The following is a 6,000-nucleotide window of genomic DNA, read 5'->3' as shown; positions in this document are numbered from 1 at the left end:
TTTAAAAAAAATGTAGCATACATTCTCAGTGCTATTACATCATAACATAACACAAAATCTAAGAGACTAAACCGAATTAATTAATGCGATCAAAATGATAAAATAAGATCAAAACAATCCAACATCATTTCTTATATCATTTTTAAGCATAGCAACCACAAAATAATTGCTGCCTTTTGGCAAATCTCAGATATAAATGTTTCTGGGAAAAGCACAACGGATTGGTAAAGTGCAAAGCAACCCTTGATTCTTGCATTCTTTCTTTGTGATGTGATGTTTCTCACTAACCCAAAACAAGAATTGAACTGACACGCAAGAAATGAGCTTGTTGTGCCATGGAAAAATCATACCACTGTACGGTCCAGATTTATTTTATTACAAAACAAATACTATACGCATCTGCAGCCACTCCTTATGTTATTCATTTTTATGCCCTTTAATCCTCAAAATGAGGGGGTTTCCTGATCATGAATATAAATTAGCAAGGTCGACCATATTTCACAAAGGGGTACAATAGTCACTCTCCGTTGCCTGTGATCTGTTAGTGCTTTCGGTCATGGCTGTGAAATGAACTCGCTCACACAGCGCGTGCACACACACCTCCCAGATGAGAGGGAAAAAAGATTCTCTGTAACAGTTTATGACTAGGGATCTATTGGATTTACTCAGGTCAGGTGTGTGGAAAGATGCAGGTTAGGAAAAGAAGCATTGACACGGATTTATTGCTGTCATGACCATTAAGTCTTGATAGAGAGAACTAATTGATTTTGCTCTTTTCACTTTTTAAGAGGTCAAGCTAAAGTTTTCCTTGATGGGAGTGGGTCTTGGAACAAGTGGCAAACTGCACTAAGGACTCTGTGACATGCTTTAGGGCTCTGGTGTTATATGGGCCTCTGAACACAAAAAGAATGTCCAACAAAGAGCCGTATCAGAAGAGTTTGTAAAACCTTAAATTGCTACAACAGCTGAGTGAAGAGAATAGTTCTATTGAAAGGAAATTAATGAACAAGTGTCAAATGGACAGTTGGTGTCAATTCCTAGAGGATTTGGAAGTGAGAAGTGGAGTTGAGGAAACCATGTTTGTACGAAAAGAACGTCATAGCTTTCTAAATATCCATCCTAGGAGTCATGCTTGTCAGAGTTCACATTAAAGTGTTTAGCAGAAAAGAATGCTTTATTACGGGCCATGTAAGCACCTTATTTTGTTGATCTCCAACAGCATATGATCATCTGTTTTCTTGGAAACAAATTTAGAAAGGAATTCTTCCTTTAGCCTATGCGGTAATTCTTGGACCAAACTAGGCTCACCATTTTGAGAAAGAAAAGACCCTTCCGAGCCCAAACTAACATATTTTCTAAATGAGTTAAAAATATTTGGAACTAAGATGTTTTGTTTTAGCCTTTTTCTGTAGTAATCCCATTTAAAACAATTTTTTTATATTCTGTCAACTAATAAATAAATAGAAATTAAAGTTTAAAAATCCTTTTTTCCTGATTATTAAACCTAACTAAAAGTATAATTAACACAGATTGGAAATGTGAAGTGTATTCCATTCCTATCTTAGGAAGACATTATATGAAAGAGATTTCTTCATAAAGACTTTCTTTAAAAATGGTTTACATAAAATAATTTGTTAAACTTCAGTATTATTTATACTAATAAATCAAATATACCAAAACAATTATATTGAAATATAACTTGTTTCAATATATCTAATGATGGGAGACTTTAAAAAAAAAGGCTGCTCTTCCAAAAGATCCTAGTATGCCTTTTTCCATGTATTCCTTTATAGAAATAAATATATAATAAAATAATAATGAAATAGACCATGTGTTTCAAGTATCTTAATTTGAACATCTGTTTTGTGATCTGTGGGACAGGCTGTTTGTACATGATTGTGAGCATGGAAATATACCATTGTATCATTATTTACTAATGGACAGAAGTTCATATTTCAGCCATAGGCTACTAACTGCCTTTTTTAGCCACATGACTAGAAAAAACCAAAGTTATCAAGAAGTTTCCCGAATGAAACTCAAAACTCCTCTAAGTTAGGTTGCTGTCTGACTATTCTTTTAGTCATTGTAAGGAGGTTCAGAATAAGAACTTCTTTTTGCTTGTATGAATCATTGCTATATGAGCCAGGCTTTCAGGCATAGCATGTAATCTTGGGCAAATAGATAAGATTCGATTCTCTTTGTTTTGCTTTCTCCCTCTTTAAAATGTACACAATTATGTAACATACTTGGTAAAATATTGTGAGGATATAATGAGATCATTTATTTAAAGCACTTCCACACAGGGCCTGTAACATTTTTTTTTCCAGATCAAATAGTGACTATGACTTTACAAAATAAAAAACACATATATTACTACTTTGTATTCTCTTCTCTTTAAAAGCCAACTTTTGAACATTATATCACTAGAATTGAAGAAGCTTAAGTCTCATGATAGTTTATACTTAAATACAAGAAAGTGAAAAAAATCTATTTAAATGGTTTAATAAAAAGATTATACTTATACTGTGAAATTACACAGCAAGTCTTTTCTACCTAGCCCAGATCATAAAATCAGGGACATGTTGAACATGTAATGCCTGTACTTAAAAAACTCCAGATTATATGCAATTTAAACACATTATAACTTTTGGCATCTTTCTATTACTAACCTAACAACTATTTAATAGCATGTATTATCCCTAGACAAAAATGTCTGGGCTTCTGAAAAAGTGTGAGACGTGTGTGCATATCTGATTAAACAACTTTTTTTCCCAAACTGGTAGAGAAACTTTATGGAATAAATGTGTTTGTACAGTGGTGACTATTTGTCACGGTAGACCCTGACATAGGCATTAAAGCACCAAACATTTTAAGCAATATGTCATAACCAGCCAGTTGGAGGGCAGTAACAAAATACTTGGCTAACCATTCTATACTGGAGACATCTGTTTAGCTTAGCAAGTTAGTTAACACCAGGCACTACTATAATTTGGATCATCTGAATATCATAATTCATTTCATCTCTTAAAGATTTAAACATAGAAAAATAATTCCATATATATTCAACATTTTAAATATTAGTTGTATGTAGCACCATAAAAAAATGCTTACATAATATTTTCAGTGAAAAAGGCAGTAAATGTAATATCATATTGTAGTTATATTTAAATAAAATTATGTAATATAAAATTTACACTATATAACATGTAAAATTCTGTTCATATAGAAAATAAGAAAAGTAAAGAGCTTGATTTATTGGGGTAGCAAGTAGATGGATGATTTTTTTTTCTTTACTTCGATCATAGTGTAAATAATATACTAATTTGTATTGAATGCTTATGTGTCCAACACTGTATATTGTGTTTCATTGACATTGTTTAAATCTTTAAAACAAACTCATAAAGTAATCTTATCACTTTACTTATTTATTTAGAGACAGGGCCTCCCTCTGTCACCCAGGTTTGAGTGCAGTGGTGTCATCATAGCTCACTGCAACCTCCACCTCCTAGGCTCCAGGGATCCTCCCACCTCAGCCTCCTGAAGGGCTAGGATTACAACTATGAGCCACTGTGCCTGGCCATTTTACAGACTACTTAATTGAAACTTAGAGAAGTTATAAAACTTGCTCATGGTCAAATGATTAGCAAGTGGTAGAGCTGGGCCTACAACTTCATCTGTCTAATATTAAACCCCATATTTGTAATCACAGTAATTTTTTTATAGGAAAAAGCGTACTTTTATATATCCTCCACTCTGTACATTGTTCTTATTTATGAATAGACATATAGAAGCTCCTATGGTGTTTTCCTGGGAAATAGGGTGACCAGCTCATTCTGATTTGCCAGGAATTTTCCCAGTTTTAGCACTGAAAGTCAGGCCTCCTGGCTCACCACTCAGTCCTAAGCAAACCCATACCAAACGGTCATTTAACAACTGGAAGGAATACTTAACCTGGGAAAATTCTAATGTTCACAAAATTTTACTCTCAAATTCAGAACTCTGGATGAAAAGGGAGAGGGAGGTGCAGAATTATGAAGAGGACTTCATTCTTTGCACCAAACAATGAGCATTTCTAGGGTAGAAGAGCATTCATTGTCGCCTTCCCTGGAAATTATGCCTATGACATGAGACATGAGCAGCAGCCTCCTTAAGTGTCACTTTGCAGCTAGTACATGAACTGAACATAGATTTTTCAGATTGAATGGGAGTCAAGGGTGAGAGCAAAGAGCAAAAAATATATCTCTTGAAAGATACGAAGAGCAGCCTCTCTGGTTCCTCCTTAGCTTGCCCTCGACTTATATCTTTGGTGCTGTTTTTAAAAGGCCGCTCCACAGCAAGCCTCCCAGCCAAAGCCCTCCCTAATCGAGGTCCAGCCCCATTTCTATGCATAACTTCTCACTGCCACCATCTGGAGATTGCAGGGGATTGGTCCTTAATATGGTTCCTTTTCCTCTGCCTGGTTTGTGCCCCTCCCCCATGTCCTCTGAAGTGACTCAAATGTTCTGTCAGTCTAAGTGCAAAACTATTTTTACCACAGTGTTCAGGGATCTCTGGGCACAAACTGTCTGCAGATTAGGTAAATTACAGGTGCACGAGTTCATGTTACTCATTTCGCAGCCACAAATTTAAAGTACTAATCTGTCCCTTCTGAATTTTGCCTGTCAGTTAGGGGGCCCGTCCTTCACCTTCTATTCTTTAGGGACTCTCTCTGCCATTGCTGGGTGGCCCTTCTCCCCGAGGGCTAGACTGAGTTCTCTTCATTCTCTTTCTCTCCTCTCCCTTCTCTCTCTCCTTTCTTCTCCCCCCTTTTCTTTCTTCTCTCTCTTTTCATGGCTGGAACAAATAGAATCATCTGGCCCTCAGTTCTACTTTCTCAGCTATGACTGAAGCTACTTCCTTTGAACCCAACTATGTAACAGTGTAGACAAATCCCCTAGATACTAATATAATCCACAAAAATCTCTGCCCCAGTTTCTGACACTCTGTGTCTCTGTGTTTATTTCTTCCTTGAGCTTCCTCTGACTGTTACCACCATCTTGATACATAGGTTTTCCAAAGAGCTTGAACTTGGCTCCTTGGAAATACCAACAGAACATCTCAGGAACTTCAGTTCCCCAAACCATCTATTGTCAAGCTTCCCGTTCAGGAGAAACTGTTCATTGTACCACACTCTAATAGAACTATATTCCTTTCCTTCCAAGTTCCTAACTTAGTTATGTATTTTTGTGACTTTTATTCAGTGTCCTTGTCCCCCAGTAAACTGGAAGTTTAATGAGGGTATAAATACATGAAATACTATTATTAGAGTCACTAGTTTCAACATTTTCACTTTGATTATACCATTAACATAAATAAATCCCCAAATTTCTCTTAAACAGCTTTCTCACCAAATCTAGGTTTCACAATGAATTCACTACGGCTATTTCCATCAGAGACCTTATGAATTGAGTAGGAGAAGAAGGAGAATTAATATTTGTTGAGTGCACATTCCATATCATGAGCTTAACATACATTATTCCATTTCATGCTAACAACGAGCCTGTGATAGGTATATTTATGTGTATTACATATGTCATCTTATGTCTTATAAAATGGGGGATTGGAACACATAATTAAGAATGGTTAAAACTTAGATTCTGTCTTGCTCCAAAGCTTTGATCTGTTTCCACCACACACAATACCTTCTCAAAAGGCTCATAGCTAAAATCCACTGTTGGTTGAACTAGCCATAATCCTCTCTCCCACTCCTTTTCACGGAGAAAAATTGGACACAAACAAGCTTTTTTGGAGATATGGAAAACTTATTTACAAATAATTAAACATGGAGTAAGAAAAATAGGATGGTAAATTACTTGGAAACTTTCAATTTTATCACTAACCTAGTTTCACGTTTTGGTGTGAATGAACTCTAGGCCGTTGGAGTGATTTATTAATTATAATTATTCCCTTATTAATTACTTTTCCATAATTTTTAAAAATGTCTCTGAACTATTTAAAGCT

Source organism: Lemur catta, chromosome 6 (genome assembly GCF_020740605.2).
Source record: "Lemur catta isolate mLemCat1 chromosome 6, mLemCat1.pri, whole genome shotgun sequence".
NCBI classification, from domain to species: Eukaryota; Metazoa; Chordata; class Mammalia; order Primates; family Lemuridae; genus Lemur; species Lemur catta.
The sequence above is the reverse complement of the archived record's forward strand: the minus strand, read 5'-3'. Positions refer to the sequence as shown.